This window comes from Sturnus vulgaris, chromosome 10, assembly GCF_052056855.1.
Source record: "Sturnus vulgaris isolate bStuVul1 chromosome 10, bStuVul1.hap1, whole genome shotgun sequence".
Classification (NCBI taxonomy): domain Eukaryota; kingdom Metazoa; phylum Chordata; class Aves; order Passeriformes; family Sturnidae; genus Sturnus; species Sturnus vulgaris.
Window position 1 is genome coordinate 160,486 of NC_142252.1, and position 17,583 is coordinate 178,068.

Sequence of the window (17,583 nt, forward strand, 5' to 3'; positions counted from 1 at the left end):
AGGTCCTATTCACAGAAGCAGTCTGCTATGGGGATTGAGAGACAAGGAAGCAAAGGAGGAGGGAAAATAACCTCAAGTTTGTTGCCTGTTATTTGCTTTAAAATAAAGCTCTGCTATAAAATGTGTACCAAGTGTATGTGGACACCTAAGCTGTTTCTGGGTGCAGATGTAGGCATCCCAAAACAGGTAATTAAGACCCTGCTGTGGAGCTGAATGAAGCAGGAGAGTATTTGGTCTGCAGTGAAGTCCATTGCTGTGGATTGTGCTCAACCCTTCAGACTGTAGATTGATCCTTTCACTTTCAGTTTGCCACCTACTTGTAATTATGATAATGATTAGTAGCTTGATACTTAAAACACCACCCAGGGATGTGTGAAGGAAATAGAAAGTCTATTCCCAGCCATCACACCTATTTCATCTTGCATGAAGCAGTCCAAGAGTCACTGCCTGAGAGTGAACAAGCATAAACAGGACTCTCCAAGCCAATGGTTAGAGGATGGAGAAGTCTCTAGTGCCAGAACAAAGGCCCTACAGAACTTTATCCTCACAGGAGAAGCCCAGGAGGTTTCCCTAATCCAGAATTCTCTAATTTCTGTTTGAGAAATCAGCGTGTGCCTGAGCACCATGTGTACAAAAAAAGTTGATATGGCTGGACTGTGTTGTACCTACTAAGAATACTCTACAAACTTGGCCAATGTCTTAGTTTGAAAAGGACAGATGTGTGCTAGGGAAAGCAAGGCCTTTCCTTGAAAGTAAATCCCTCCCTCTGAATTAGTATAATTTTGAAATTAAGGTGCTCTCAGGCAAAGATATAGGGATAGGAATAACAGTTCTTTACTAGTATATCTCACAAGACAAACAGAACAACAGCTATGAAATTAACAGCAGGCAGAACATTAACCCGGTTCCAGTCCTTCTCACACCCTTCCCTGTGCTGCAGTTACCGGAGGGGCACAGGGCAGGTCCCGCACAGCTGCAGGAGGGCTGGGCGTGATGGCAGCGGTGTCCCAGATGGGAAAGGCCTGGAGGAGAGACTTTTTGCTCACAGTGTCGGTGCCAGTGCTCCAACAGGATGCTTGGAGATAGCAAGAAGAAGTGAGAAAGCGTCCAAGCAGGGAGTGGTGCTGGGTCCAACAAGAGAAGAGGCAGCTCCAGTTGGGATGGCTGGGGCAGCAGCAGCGACCTTCCTCCTCCGACTCCAAGAGCGAGAGAGCAACTGTCCCCCAGTCTCCTCTACCTGCTTCTAATCTTCTAACTACCCCTTCCCCCCGCCCTCCGAGAGAAACTCACAAAAAAGCAGGGAGGCTCTCTCTCCCCCCCCCCGCTCCCCCCCCCGTCTCAAGGTCTCAAGGACCCAGCCATCAGTGTCCCTTAGCCCTTAGCATGCCAATGGGAAAAAATTCCACAGGCAGAGAGGAGGGGAAAGGAAAAATCAACCCCCAACAGCCATCCATCTTGAATATGGAAGGAAAAGAATCCATGTTTTTCACATGATTTAAAAAAATAAAGTAGTCAGTGCACAGCATGTTAAATGTCTTTCAATGAAAATCATATAATTACAGAAATTCTCAGTTTATGTGTCACAGGATACTGGCCACAATAAAAACATCTAGGTTTGTGCAGGCACCTGAGACCCCTCATGTAAGTACACATATACAAACATTCATAGTTACACCTGTATTGTTTTTGTATACATAAATACATAGACTTGAAGAAATCTGAAGAAGGTTTAGGTTTTCATTCATTTGAATGAAAGTTTCGAAATTAAAAAGGATTTGGGTCTAAAATAAAAATGAGTGATGCTTTAGATGATTTGTTTATCTTGTGCTTCAGTTCTAAGTAAATGTTTTGAATAATAAGGTAATACTGTGTAGAATTTCTTTCTCTGACTTCAGGAAAGCACTTAAATATGAAAGTTCCATGAGCTTTAATGTGACTTATATGCACTCAGACTTGTATATGTACTTCAGTCACAATTGTGGGATACTTTTGGCTCTCTGATTGATAGATAGAACTTTTTTCCCTGGCTATTTTCATTGAACTAAAAATACTCTAATTCAAATGTAAAAAAAGTAAATTTTTTCCTATGATATGAAAATGGTGCTTTTCAAGTCCTACTGATTTTGAGTACTCAAATAGCAAACTCTAAAGTACCTATCAATAATATACCTTGTCCAATATTTAAAAATTTAAAATATAAGTATTTGTACAAATTTCTGAAATAATTTTGGAAATATTTCAGAGCTCTAAAACATTTTGAATCTAATCTAATAAAAATATTTTATTACTTTCCCTTCAAACATATTTTGTTATCAGGATTTAAATGATTGACAATGATTTTGGGCAAAACACATATTTCTCTTCTATATGCAAAGACAGCCTTGGGAACTGGTTATAATTTCCCAGTATTCAACTTTCCTACCATTTTTATGTTATATTCAGGATTGTGCTTAAATATTTTTCCAGGGTTATCAAGCATTAACCATTTCCTGACACAGGCAGCTTGGTTTGGATTCATACTGCTGACCTGCAGATGAATGACACCATATGCAGTACACCTGGAAAATATCTGCAAAAATATTACTCATATAAATGACTGATTAATTTTTTGTACAGTTAATTGAATAATTTATTTTCATGACTGGTATTCAATAAACTCAACAGCCAGCCTTAAACCTACACTAATAAGTAGGCGCTATCCATCACCTGTCAGTGACCGATGCAGCACTCCTGCCATCCAGGTCTCAAAATTCTCCATTTTAAAGGGAAAAAAAAGTAAATCTGGTCACCTTTCTTTCAACCTTTAAAACCTCTTCTGAAGTTAAAATATTACAGAATCACGGAATAACTAGGTTGGAAGAGACCTCCAAGATCATCAAGTCCAACCTATGCCCTAACACCTCAACTAGACCATAGCACCAAGTGCCACATCCAGTCTTTTTTTAAATACGTCCAGGGATGGTGACTCCCCAGGCAAAGCATTCTAATACTTCATTATTCTTTCCTTGAAAAACTCCTTTCTAATATCCAACCTCTATCTCCCTTGGCACAGCTTGAGACTGTGTCCTCTCGTTCTGTCAGTGCTGTCTGGTGAAAGAGACCAACCCCCACCTGGCTACAACCACCTTTCAGGGAGTCGTAGAGAGTGATAAGGTCACCTCTGAGTCTCCTTTTCTCCAAGTTCAACAACCCCAGCTCCCTCAGCTGTTCCTCACAGGGTTTGTGTTCCAAGCCCCTCCCCAGCCTTATTGCCCTCCTCTGGACACATTCAAGCATCTCAAGGTCCTTCCTAAATGGAGGGGCCCAGAACTGGACACAGCACTCAAGGTGTGGCCTCACCAGTGCCGAGTATAGAGGAAGAATGGCCTCCCTGGTCCTGCTGGCCACACTATTCCTGATCCAGGCCAAGATGCCATTGGCCTTCTTTGCCACCAGGGCACACTGCTGGCTCATTGTTCAGTCAACTAGTACCCCCAGGTCCCTTCCTGCCTGGGCACTGTCCAGCCACACCGTCCCCAGCCTATAACATTGCAGGGGGTTACTGTGGCCAAAACACAGGACCTGGCACTTGGACTTATTAAACCTCATCCCATTGAACTCTGCCCATCCATCCAACCTCTCCAGGTCCCTCTGCAGAGCCCTCCTCCCTTCCAACAGATGGACACAGGCTCCCAGCTTAGTGTTATCTGCAAATTTACTAATGAAAGACTCAATCCCCTCATCCATGTCATCAATAAAAATGTTGAACAGGACTGGCCCCAGCACAGAGCCCTGAGGGACACCAGTGGTGACTGATCCCCAGCTGGATGCAGCACTGTTCACCACCACTCTCTGGGCCAGCCATCCAGCCAGTTCTTAAACCAGAAAAGAGTGCTCCTGTCCAAGCCATGGGCTGCAGCTTTTCCAGGGAATGCTGTGGGAGACAGTGTCAAAGGCCTTGCTGGAGTCCAGGTACACAACATCCACAGCCTTTCCTGCATCCACCAGGTGGGTCACTTGGTCATAAAAGGAGATCAGGTCGCTCAAACACGACCTACCCCTCCTAAACCCATGCTGGCTGGGTCTGATACCCTGGCCATCCTGTAAATGCTGCATGATAACACTCAGTAGAAACTGTTCCATTATCTTACCTGATACTGAGCTCAGGCTAACTGACTATAATTACTAGGATCCTCCTTCCCACCCTTTTTGTGAATGGGTGTCACATTGGCCAGCTTCCACTCATTTGGAATCTCACCAGTGTCCCAGGACTATTGGTAAATGATGGAGAGCAGCTTTGCAAGCTCATCTGCCAGCTCCCTCATCACCCTGGGATGGATCCCATCTAGTCCCATCGATTTAGGAATATCCAAGCATCTCAGCAGCTCTCTGACTGCATCCTCTTGGATAACAAGACCATTCTGCTCCCTGACACCCTCTGCCAATCCAGGAGGACAGGTGTCCTGGATTATCCAAGCAATCTTCCCACTAAAGACTGAGGCAAAGAAGGCGTTAAGCACTTCCGCCTTCTCCTCATCTGCAATTACTAAGTTCCCTCCCTCATCCAATAAAGAGCAAAGGTTGGTCTTATCCTTCCTTTTACCATTAATATATTTGCAAAACCATTCTTCATTATTCTTTACAGAAGTTGGCATTTTAATTTCATACTGAGCTTTGGCCTCCCTATTTTTTTCCTACATGCCCTAGTAGCCCCCTTAAATACTTCCTGAGACACCTGACCATCTTCCAAAGATGATATATCCTCTTTTTATCCCTAAGTTCCTTCAAAACCTCGTTGCCCATCCAGGCTGGACGTTTGCTTTGTCGACTCACCTTTCAGCACACAGAGACAGTCTGCTCCTGTGCCCTCAAGATCTCTGGTTTGAAGCACATCCACCTTTCCTGAGCTCCTTTGTTTTTAAGTGCTGGTTCCCAAGGAACTCTTTGAATAAGTCTCCTAAATAAGCCAAATTCTGCCCTCTGGAAATCCAATGTAAAAATCTTATTGATGTTCCTCCTGATGTCATCAAATATCGAGAATTCTATAATTTCATGATCACCGTGCCCAAGTGGCCTCCAACCACCACAGCTCCCACCAGCCCGTCTCTATTTACAAACAACAGATCTAACATAGTCTCTCTTCTGGTAGGTTCACTCACCAGCTGTGACAGAAAGTTGTCCTCCACACACTCGAAAAACTTCCTGGACTGCCTTTTTTTCGCCTGTATTAAGTTCCTAGCAGATGTCTGGCAGGTTAAAGTCACCTATAAGAACAAGGGCGGATGATCCTGAAACATTTTCTATCTGCTTAAAGAATAAATTCTCTACCTCTTCTTCCTGGTTGGGAGGATGATAACAGACTCCTAGTAGGATGTCAGCCTCATTAGCCTTGCCCTTAATTCTTATCCACAGGCATTCAACTCCATCATCATTGGTTTCAATACCTATGGCATCAAAAGTCTCCCTAACATAAAGGGATGTTTAATATCAGATGCTTATGATAACCTTTCTGACGAGTTCCTCCAGGCTTTGAGGCAGATTGCCCAATTCTGCTGTGGTGGAGCCAGCTGGCAGTGATGCTGCTGCTTTAGGGCAGCGTGGAAAGGACATTCTGAGCCAGTCCTCCTGCAGGCTGACCCTCAGTTACAAGGCTCTCTGGGTCTAGTTACTCACTGCCTTCCTCAGAAAGCTCTCTCTACTTTTAGGATGTAGTCATCCTTCCCCTCCCAGCTCTGTACCTGAAAAAAGTGGAAGTGATCATCAAGTCCATTCGATAAAATTTGGGCTTTGATACCAGTAATAACTGTCATTTAGGCATTTCTTTTTCTGTCTGAAGCCAAGCTTCATTCACACAAGTTCTCCTGTAGAAATTTAGAAAGAAACCGTTTTTGGGATGATGATTTTTTACCCAAACTCATGACTGCTTCAGTTTGTACTAATTATAGATTCTGAGATTGTTGACCTCCAGAAAGATTCTAAGAGATCTAATGTAGTTCACCACGACAGTAGGCTAAATTTTGAGGGTTTTAATCTATAGGAGAAAAAATGAAATCAGTTACTATGTTTTATATTAGTTCCTTTACATAACCATTTCAACCAGATAATGAGACCGTATTTATGAATATTTTTTTCCTAGAGGTGTTCCAGCTATCGAGTTGTACCATGTGCAGGCAGTTTTTTCATTCTATGGGTTATCAGCAGTTACTCAAGAGCTGAGTCATCAGCTGGACACAACCTTCTATGGTGAAATTTTTTCTCCCCTTTGGAATGTCTTTTCTTCTATAGGCCTTTAAATTTTGGAATTTTAAATTTGGAAATTTCATGATCTTCTGTCTAAAATGATGCATGTCCTGAACTGAGGGATAGAAGATGGGAGAGACTGCCCACAGGAGCCACAGTCTATCTGAATTCTTTTAGCTGTTATTTGGGTGCCTTATTTCTACTCTTCCTTTGTATGAAATTTTTCATATGTTAGTAACTGCTACTCAGTGATAAGAAGAATTGGGACATTCTGACTAGAATGATACATTTGAATTAATGAGAATTAATATCACATTTAGTGTTTGAATGATTGTTTATTTTTTGTTTTGAATTAAAATTTATTTAGTCAATACTGTGTTCATAGAAAGTTAACTTAGATATGTATATGTCAATAATAGAAAAGTGGTTCCAGAACAATAGGGTCTTTCAAAGACATGTAATTTCTTCTAAATCTCTGTGCTACACAGGTAAGTTACGTTCCCTGTAATCTAATATATAATGAGATATATTCATACTTCAAACCTAATTTCACCAAATTAAGTTAAAGAATTTAATATTTTTATTTTACAAATATTGTAGCCATTCCAATTTATGACCCTTTTCCTACTTCTTGCAAATTCTTTCTGATATTGTCTTTGACAAATATCTGCCATCTTCCCCATAAAATGTGCAGTAACTTCCTTTTTGTAATTGAGAGCCTTTTAAAACTTATTCTTAATTGCTGAGGGACTGCCTCTGTGACTTTAAGATATATTGAGATTTGTAGTTTTATTACTTTTGCACTTGAATACTGCAGTTTGCACCTATTTGAAGTGCCAGAGAAATTGGTAAAAATATTTCAGTTAATACAAAATGCCACTGCTGGAGTTATTACTTTCTTCAAAAATCAAAGTACGTTCATGCTATTCTTTTAATAATAACTTTTTAATAATGACTTCTGGTTCAAGCGTCTTTGCATTTTAGGACTTTTCACTTGACTTACAAAAGACCATTGTTGGACCTTAAATTTGCATATTTGCATGATTTGTCCATCCATACGTTTTCAGCCTCACTCATGTTTTATTGTCAGCTTTGCTATATCCCTTCCCTGATGTGCAGCTCTGACTTGATGTAATCAGTTCAGGGTTAGATTTGTATTTTGGTTGTGTTTCCAACTTTAGGAGTACCTTGAATGCAAAGCTGGCTGTATGGTCATCTCCACTATAGCAGGACCAAGTCAGTGTAGCTTCATTAGATTTTATGTTTGGAACTATTTGTCATTAGTTGTGCATCAGATTGACTGCCTGGAATGAGTTTATAATTTTCATTGCCATTGCATTTGTGTATTGCCCTGTTCCTCTGAAGGTTGTGTTTGCTATGGAATGCGCCATATCCTCCATGCTGTGGGAGGTCATGACAATTTGTAAAGTGCTTAGCCCCAGCATGGCTAATCTTGAGAGTCTGTCATAGTTCCTGTACCAGCACCAAACCAGTGTGATCTCATTTTGCACACTGGGCTTTGGGAAGGCTGTGTAACCTTGATTGTATGCAGGCTCGTCCTCTTTGACCTGTTCATGTGGGGCTGGGTCTTCTCAGCAAGAGCCTGCTGAATGGCCAGGAAGAGGCTACCAGTCATGGAAGTTTTTCTCATATTGCTTTGCCATGCCATTGGAATATTTTCTTGACTACACACATAGAAAAGGAGAGGTAAATTCTTGAGACTGCAAAAGCTGCCTGAAGGTTCATCCTTCCATGATCCTTCCGTGCTCAAGATAATTAGCACTGAGTGCTGCTCATCTTGAAAATGATGCTCATTAGCATTAATTGAAAGGCAAAAAAAAGAAAATTTATTTCATATCTTAGGAAAAACATAACATTAGAAGTTTAACACAATTTAATTTTCTAGATTTCTGAAAAGTCAAATTATTTGTTTTTTGCAGATAAAAAAATCCAACAATCTCTTAGACATTCAAGTGTTCTCAAAAATGGAAACTAGGAATTTTATAGGTCAGTAGAGACACAGTAAAATCCCCAACAGTCAGATACCAGGAATTTAGATGAGTCTCCTGGCCTACTCACTACCTGTGTGAGGCACAAATTCACTAACAGGAAAGAACTAAAGGTCTGCTGCAATTCCTTCTTGAGTACTCCCTTGTTTGTTCCTCCAGATCATGGAACTCTGGAATAATTATGTGTTTGAGGCAGCCAGAGCAGTCCTGTATTTGACCTCCAGGAACTCCAAGCTATCCTTAACAATAGCTGCCACCATCAGCTCCATTCCAAGAGGAAACTTGATCCAGCATTGCCAAAAAGGTTAAAATAAAAATGAAATATGACCGCATAGAACAAAACTTGGAAAATAAAACAATGTCCTTTGAGCTGTTTCTACCATCCTTACCCTCTCTGATATTCAAAGTAGTTAAATGTGACTCATCAAAATCTTCATCACAAGTACTTATGTATTTATCTTAGGCTTTGTTTAATAAAGCAGTGATATTATATCATTTAATACATATTCATATTTAGGTACTACCAAATTATGTCTTCTCATTTGTTTCACATGCACTGAATGGGAAAGTTATGAATATAAACCCTTTCAACATAAAAAATTCTACAAAGCCTATAGATCTATTCATACTTTAACTGTTGGAAATACTTCAGTGAGAGCCCACTATCAACTCCTTTTAGGAAAAGAGAATCACAACTGGAAATCGATAGTGATGGGATTAAAAAAATTTTGGATATTTCTACTGCTAATTTATTTTCAGATAATTTAAGAGGGAAGGCACATCTTAAGGTGTTAATGCCTCTCAGACCAAGGTCAATTTTGTATTTTGCTAAATGATAAGAGACATAGACAAGTGATTGTAATGTAATTGCACATAAGCAGGGCTTATGTAGGTCAGATAAGGTGCTTCTCTTTGTGAAATATTTGGTGTTGATGATCATGGCATTGGCTTATCTGGTGGAGTAAGGATCACAAAGTTCGAACATAAACTTTTATATTGGTCATGATGTGATAGAGTTCTGTAAAAGATCAAGGTCCAAAGGAATTGAACAGAGGATGATGTTCAACATTTCTAATTATTTTAGAGCTAAGGATCACAGATTGGCAAAATTATTAAGCAAGTGTAAATCAAAGGGGTTTTTTTTCCTTTTTTGGATGTTAAGGTTTGGAGTGATCTGTGGAAGCTGAACTACATATCAGCTTCAAAAGGTCAGACATCTCTTTTCACAGTTATCAAACAATACAATCTCTACTTCATATTTTTAAGCATTTTTGTTTTGAAAGCAGAAAAGTCTAATTTAGCTAAGAAATAGTAATAGTTTTCCCTGTTTTCTATACGTTTTCCGTAATCATGAACTTCTGGCCACTACACCTTAGCTCATAGTCTCCATTTAGCATTTGATGTATATTTAAAAAGAGAATTAGTTCAGCTAATTAGAAAATTACTTTTGTCTAAGTGTTTCTTCTTTTAAGAGTGAGCTTAAAGACTGTTGAATCTGTCAAGATGATAAAAATGTCAGTTAAATATTTGAAAGAGAACAAAACTATTCTGAATTATTACATTAGGAAATGAAAGGGCTGGATGCCAAATGAAAGCAATGAAACAGGTAATGTGTTAGTTCAGGATGTCAGAGAATGAAGAACTTGCTGTTTCTGCTAACCAACTCTTAATGTGATTTTCTGCTGGCGCTATAGTCTAAATTTCGAGAAAGGACAAATATTTTGATATTTGAAAGTAACCTTATCAAAAAACTAATTAAAAAAATATCAGCATGTGTATTGGTTATCTGTATTTGAAGTCTGTACCTTCAGCTGACATTGTACCCAAGCGTGGAGAGCTCTTTGCTAAATCAGCTCAGCTCCCTGCAATAGACTTATCTTGCTTTGATCTTCACCAGCTCCTCTGACTCATCAGTGTGATCACAGCTGTTTGTGGTCTATGCTATCACCCAGATGCCTTTGGTTGGAAATGCAGTTTAGAGCTTGTCTAGGGGAGGGAGCACCTTGTTCTGATACTGAAATAATGAGAAAAAGGACTAATGTAGATATAGTAGTAGTCATGCTAAGGCTTAGAAAACTGCAGTTCTCGGACAGGCCCTGGGAACCAGCCCTGGGAATGAGCTGGGGACTCTGGAAACAATAATTAAAGATAATTAAAGAATTTAGTGGAGCATATAGAACATCTAGAAACTTTCAGGATAAGGCTAAAGTATAATAATAAATAAAGGGTTCTGGTGATGGGAAAACATGCAAGGGGGAATTAAAGGGGGGTAGCCTATAGTTTTGAATAGACAAGCATGCAACATTTATAACTTTTAGGAATGATATCTACAAGATTTATATATCTGTATTGTCTTGAAAAATGTGTACCTCTGTACGTAGACTACTTTGTAAAAAGGTATAAAAAACTTGACGAAAAAGGGAACTGTGGGACCCTGACTTTGGACGCTAGTCCGCAGGTTCCCCGGGCCCTGAATAAAGCACTGCATAAACTGACACTCTGTTAGTTTGTGTTCTGTTTGGGGCATCGGGCAACAGTTTTCTGGCGACCCAGATGGGACTCCGGAGGCGGCAGGGGCGGTTCGTGGGCTGATCCACTCCACGCCGGCACCAGGTGATTTCTGGGGAGGACATCAACCCGTGCCCGACCCCGCGCCTGACGGACGACCAGGAGGTAAGCCCGAAAGTGCTTTATTCCTTTTATCGAGGGAAAGGGGGGCCTGCCGATTAAGTCGGAACGGCGTTTCCGCACGGGGGTCACAGACGTCTTTAAGGTTGTGGAAAAAGCCTAGGCGCTGACCGTCAGACGCAGCAGTGACTGCGCAGGTTCAGCACTTGCCACTCGCAGAGACGAGAAAGGCAAGATTTGTGGAAAGGGTGTGAGTGTAAAGGGTGTGAGTGTTGTGTGTGGTGTGTATTGGAAAGGGTGTGAGTGTTGTGTGTGGTGTATATTGGAAAGGGTGTGAGTGTTGTGTGTGGTGTGTATTGTAAAAAAAAAAAAAAAAAAAAAGTGTAATGATGCCTTTAAAAACGTTTAAAACTCTAGCAAGTTCCGGGATGGAAATCCCGGACGATTCATCTTTGGGCTGTTTATTACAACACTGGAATGAGGGGAACTTTGGTCAAGAATTAAGTAAAAGGAAATGGATTGATTTCTGTAATCATGTATGGCCTTTATATGAACCCGATGGTATGCAATGGCCTAGGAACGGTACACTGAATCCTGACATTATTACACCTTTGATGCATTTCCTGCAAAGTAATGAAAAATGGGATGAAATACCGTTTCTAGACCTCTTTTATTATTTGAAAGATAAACCAGAGTGGCAAAAGGAGTGTGGGATCATGGTTTTGAGAACATTAAACCTGAATTGTGAAGGATGTAAGGGGTGGCAGAAAGAGAAGGAATGCTCAGTTAAGTTTTCGGAACCCGAAGAGGATGTTTCTTTGCTGATAGCCCCTAGTGCTCCTCCGATGGAAGAACGTGGAGAAAGTATGCTAGAGGTAGAAAGGGAGGATCAAGAAACAAAAATAGGAACCACAGATATACCACGAAACCCCTTATGCGAAAGAACTTGGAGAGGGCGGTGGGAGGTGGAAAGGAAGAAAAAGGGAGGAGGTGCTCATTTAATGGTTCCGCTGCGTGAAGCAGTCGGGCCGCAGGGGGAACGGGTCATAGTGAAAGTTCCCTTTTCTCCGAATGATTTGCTAATTTGGAAACAATCAGCGGGGGCGTATCGGGAGGATCCTGAACGAACTGCGTGGGTGGTAAAAATGGTAATTAAGACTCAGAACCCAGATTGGAATGATTTACAAGTTCTGTTAGACACAATAATGGATTCTACTGAAAAGGAAATGGTGTTTAAAGCCATGACAGAGAAAGCACGGGAAATTATTAGGTTGCGGCTTGCGGATGGTACAGTAAATGACTTAGTGCCTAGGGAAGATCCGGAATAGGATCCCAACTCGACGGGTGGGTCTTGGAGACTTAAAGCTTATCAGGATTTGTTAACAGAAGGAATACGGAATGGAATACCAAAAACTTTGAATTGGTCTAAGTTATATTCGGTCAGACAGGAAAAGAATGAGTCTCCATCAACCTTTTCAGAGCGGCTTAAGGAGACAGCTCGTAGATACACTAATTTAGATGTTGAGGGAGAATCGGGAAAATTACAGCTAGCATTAATTTTTATGGGGCAGTCCCAGGAAGATATTAGAAAGAAATTACAAAAATTGGAGGGAGAAGATACTCGGAATTTAGATAAACTATTGGAAGTTGCGTGGAAGGTATATAATAACAGGGAAAAAGAAACGGCCAGGAAACAACAGGCTACTATGTTAGCGGTGTTACAGCAAGTGGCTGGAAATAATATGAGAGGAGGGAGCCGTGGACGTGGACGAGGAAGGGGAAGAGGAATAGCAAAGGGGGAAATGCCAATAGGGGCGGGAGGACTCATGGGACAATTGAATATGGGAAGAGGAAGAATGCAGCTGGGGATAGATCAATGTGCTCTATGTAAAAATAGAGGACACTGGAAAAATGAGTGTCCTCTCAACCAAGGAATGGGTTTTTGGGGAGGAATTATAGCCAGTGGGGATGGAAATCAGGGACTGATGAATAATACAGGTGCTTTCCCGGGAAATCCACAAGGTGCTGCCCAGGCCTTTATGATGGGGAATTACCAGAATCAGAGCTGACTAGACCAGGATTTAAAGGTAATAATGGAAGTAGATGGGGAACCGTTAGAATTTAGAGTAGATACTGGGGCATCATTCTCAGCTGTCAACACTAAGATAGGACCTTTGAGTGATTCTACTATTCAAGTAGTGGGAGTTACGGGACAAGTTGAGGAACGAACATTTTTGCGGCCATTAGATATAAAATTTGGGGGGAAGGAATTTGACCATCGATTTTTATATATGCCAAATAGCCCAGAATCACTATTTGGGAGGGATTTATTGTCAATGTTAGAAGCAAAGATAATATTTGAAAAAGGTAGAGTAAGATTGGAATTTCCCGAGGAGAATATTGCTAAGCTGTTTGTAGTGAAAGAAGTAGAAGCAGTAGAAATACCACAAGAAATAGAGCAAGCTGTAGTACCATGGGTATGGGAAACAGGAGTACCTGGAAAATCAAAAGCGGCACAACCGGTTGTAATAGAACTAAAAGAAGGAGCCTCCCCAGTAAGGGTAAAACAATATCCTTTGAAATTGGAAGCACGAATAGGAATAGCACCTATGATTGAACAATTTCTTAGCTTAGGAATTTTACAGGAATGTGAGTCAGAATTCAATACTCCGATATTCCCAGTTAGAAAGCCAAATGGTAAGTATAGATTAGTTCAAGATTTAAGAGCAATTAATAATATCACTAAAGATATACACCCAGTAGTAGCTAATCCGTATACATTGTTGACAGCTGTGTCGGAAAGGTTTAAGTGGTTTACAGTGATTGATTTGAAAGATGCATTTTTCTGTAACCCCTTGGCACTTGAAAGTAGGAAATACTTTGCCTTTGAGTGGGAGAACCCAGACACGGGACGCAAGAAGCAGCTCACCTGGACGCGTCTACCACAAGGATTCAAAAACTCACCAACTATTTTTGGAAATCAATTGGCTCGAGAGTTAGAAGAATGGAAGATGACTCAGGTAAAAGAATCACCTTTTTTATATGTTCTCCTACAATATGTTGATGATATCTTTATAGCCTCCGCAGAAAAGGATGTTTGCCTTAGACTCACCATTGAATTACTTAATATGCTGGGACAAGCTGGATACCGAGTATCGAGAGAAAAAGCTCAGCTGCAGAATTTCTTAGGAGCAGCAGCCAGGAAGAAGGAGGCGAATTGACACATGATTGCGTAGAAATCATTGAACAGGTGTATGCCAGCCGGAAGGACCTGAAAGATGAGCCTTTGGAAAATCCGGAATGGGAACTGTTTACAGATGGATCCAGCTTTGTGGGAAACGGAATCAGGTATGCGGGATACGCAGTAGTGACTTTGACACAAATAATAGAAGCTCGAGCTTTAACCCCGGGAACTTCAGCCCAGAAAGCCGAGATACAAGCTCTGGTAAGAGCCTTAGAATTGAGTCAGGGGAAAAGAGTAAACATTTGGGCTGATTCAAAATATGCCTTTGGAGTAATACATGTACATGGAGCACTGTGGAAAGAAAGAGGACTGTTGAATTCCCAAGGATCAGAAATTAAGCACAAAGAACAAATATTAGCACTATTGGAAGCAGTGCATAAACCTCAGGCAGTAGCAGTGATGCATGTAAAAGGACATCAAAAGGAAGAGGGAAAAGTGTTCCAAGGAAACCAGCTGGCTGACAGAGTTGCCAAACAGGTTGCTCGAGAGGTATGGACACAATTAGCTTTATTGCCAGTGCGAATTAACCCTGCCACTTCTTTTCTTGAGCAGAAACCATGGTATACACATGAAGATGAGAAGCTTGCTCAATTTGTTCAGGCCCAGAAGAACGAAAAAGGATGGTATGTCACAGCTGAAGGTCAGGTTGTACTGCCAACAAAAGTAATGAAAACAATTTTAGAAATCGAACATAACAAGTGCCATTGGGGAGCAGACGCATTGGTACAATTTTTAAAACGTGAGATAATTTCCAATCAGATGTTAACAATGGCAAAACGGATTAACGCCATGTGTCCAGTCTGTATTAAAAATAACCCAGTGACACGAAGGCAAATACAACTAGGAAAGTTACAAGTGGGGCCGCAACCAGGAGACTATTGGCAAATAGATTTCTCAGAGCGACCAAAAGCACAAGGGTACCGTTATTTACTGGTGTATGTGTGTACCTTTTCAGGGTGGCCAGAAGCCTTCCCATGCAGGACTAACCAAGCAAAGGAAGTAATTAAAACTTTACTACGTGAAATCATCCCTAGATTTGGAATCCCATTAGGAATGTCCTCAGATAGAGAACCTCACTTTGTAGCTAGAGTAGTCCAAGAGGTAGCCAGAGTGTTAGGGATAGTTTGGAATCTCCATACGCCCTGGAGACCACAATCTAGTGGCCAAGTGGAACGGATGAATCAGACATTAAAAGGGCAGATTAAGAAAATTTGTCAGGAAGCGAAGATACAGTGGCCTCAGGCACTACCTCTAGCCTTGCTAAGAATCAGGATTAAACCCAGAGAAAGGATAGGAGTAAGTCCATACGAAATTTTGTATGGCAAACCATATCATGCTACAACCTACAAAGGGGACCCTCACTTAGTAGGAGATCAAGTATTGTTGAGTTACATTTTGTCTTTAAATAAAGTCCTTACAGCACTGCGAGGAGCATTGCAGTGGAACCGGCCTCTGCCCTTGGAGAATCCTGTCCATGACATACAGCCAGGAGATCAAGTATATGTGAAAAACTGGAATACGGAACCCTTGAAAGAAGTATGGGACGGTCCTCACCAGGTGATCATGACTACCTACACGGCAGTGAAAGTCCAAGGGATCGAAAACTGGATTCACTACACTCGAATCAAGAAGGTCCCGTCAAGATGGGAAGTACAGCCTCTGTCAGCAACAAAGCTGGTGTTCAGGGCAAGGCCTTAGTTCTTTTAACATTAGTCTGTATAATGCAGGTGGGAGAAGCGTTTGTTAAAATTACAGTTCCGGAGCCAGATGTAATGGTGCCTGAGGGTGCGGGAGTAAATGTAACCTGTTTGTTTTCTGACAACCAGAGAACTGGATTAAAAGAAGTACATGCAGTCTGGAGACAAATCACCACAGACGAGGTATTTACAGAAGGAATTGTGACACTTTGGGATATGGAACAGCAAAGAGGTAACACCACATTGACAATATCTCATATGCAAGCTGATCAGGTAGGACAATTCTCATGCATTGTGCGGATTAGAGAAAGTTTTGATTATGGGAACATAAATGTAGGTATTCTAAAAGAGAATGGGAGAACACGGCAGGTGACAGAAGCTGGAAAAACACAACAAGAATTGGGACAAGAAAATTTAATAGTGGGATTAGTTAGAGATTTTGGACAAGTACAAAATACTACGTCCATCACTGCATGTTTACCTTTACCTAAAGCGGCGGGAGATCCAATACCATGGGGCATCATTCCCGTTGGGGAAATGCCTCCAGTAACTATAAATGGGACAAAAAGATGTAATAAAGAAGTACGGAATCATATTAAGATGATAGAGGAAACCTATACAGTTCGAGGGAAATGGTCAACACCGGGACAAAAGAGTGAGTGCCTAAAATTACTAAATCCAGTTTTTACAAGAATTGGACGGTTCAAGAATGTAGGATGGTGTACTTATGACATAAGACAAAAAAGACAAAAACCAGTCACAGAATTTTCTTATGAGATAGTATGTCAAGAAGGGAAGGAAGAATGGGAACATTGGAAAACGATTTGGGGTCCTAGTTTGTTAGAACCTTACAGTTACATAGGACCAGTACATTGGTGTGTCGAATGGTCAGGCCAGAGAGAGCAAGAACATCTAGGAGTGTTACGAACTGAAACAGTAAGACGGGATCGAGTGACCCTCACACCTAGCTGGAATTGTAGCAAAATCATCACCTGTGATACCCCTGAATCCCAAATTGGTTTAGTGCCAGTACGGATACTATTAAAATGGGGCTGTGAATGTCAAAGGTATAATCATACAATAACAGGTGAAATAAGAGGGGCATGGAAAGATTGTCAGACGACTACCATCAGGAGTCCAGGGCATTCAGTGTGGGTAATGGGGCACGGACAGTGGACTACTCATATGCCTATTAATGGCCCGGTCACACAGATTACTTTAGGAGTCCCTACACTTTGCCCTTTTTGGAAACAGTCTAAATTAACGCAGAAAGAGATGCAGTCACGAACAAAGAGAGAAACAAATGAAGTGGCAGAAGAACTAGGATTGGGAGATGAAGATGAATGGCATGAACCCTCATCAGGAGTTAAATTTGGATGGGTATTGGAATCCTTGTTTGCACCAATTTCTACATATAGAAACCGGGAAATGCTGTACAAATTAGTAGGACAAACTGAGAGGCTAGCCGCAGTTACAAAGAAAGGATTTAGGGATCTAAACTTACAGTTGCAGGCAACGACAAGAATGACAATTCAAAATAGAATGGCATTAAATTTGCTTTTATTAAAAGAACATGGAGTCTGTGGGTACCTCCAAGGAAAGGTTGACCATTGCTGCGTACATATCCCAAATGTCACAGAAGAAGTAGAAAAAGACATAAGTCAATTAGAACAAATTGAAACAAAAGTGCATGAAGTCCAGGAGGAAGCTGAACATAACTGGGTAGGAGCACTGTTTAGCTCCCTAGGAATCCAAGTCTCTGGTTGGATATCATCAATTGTACAAT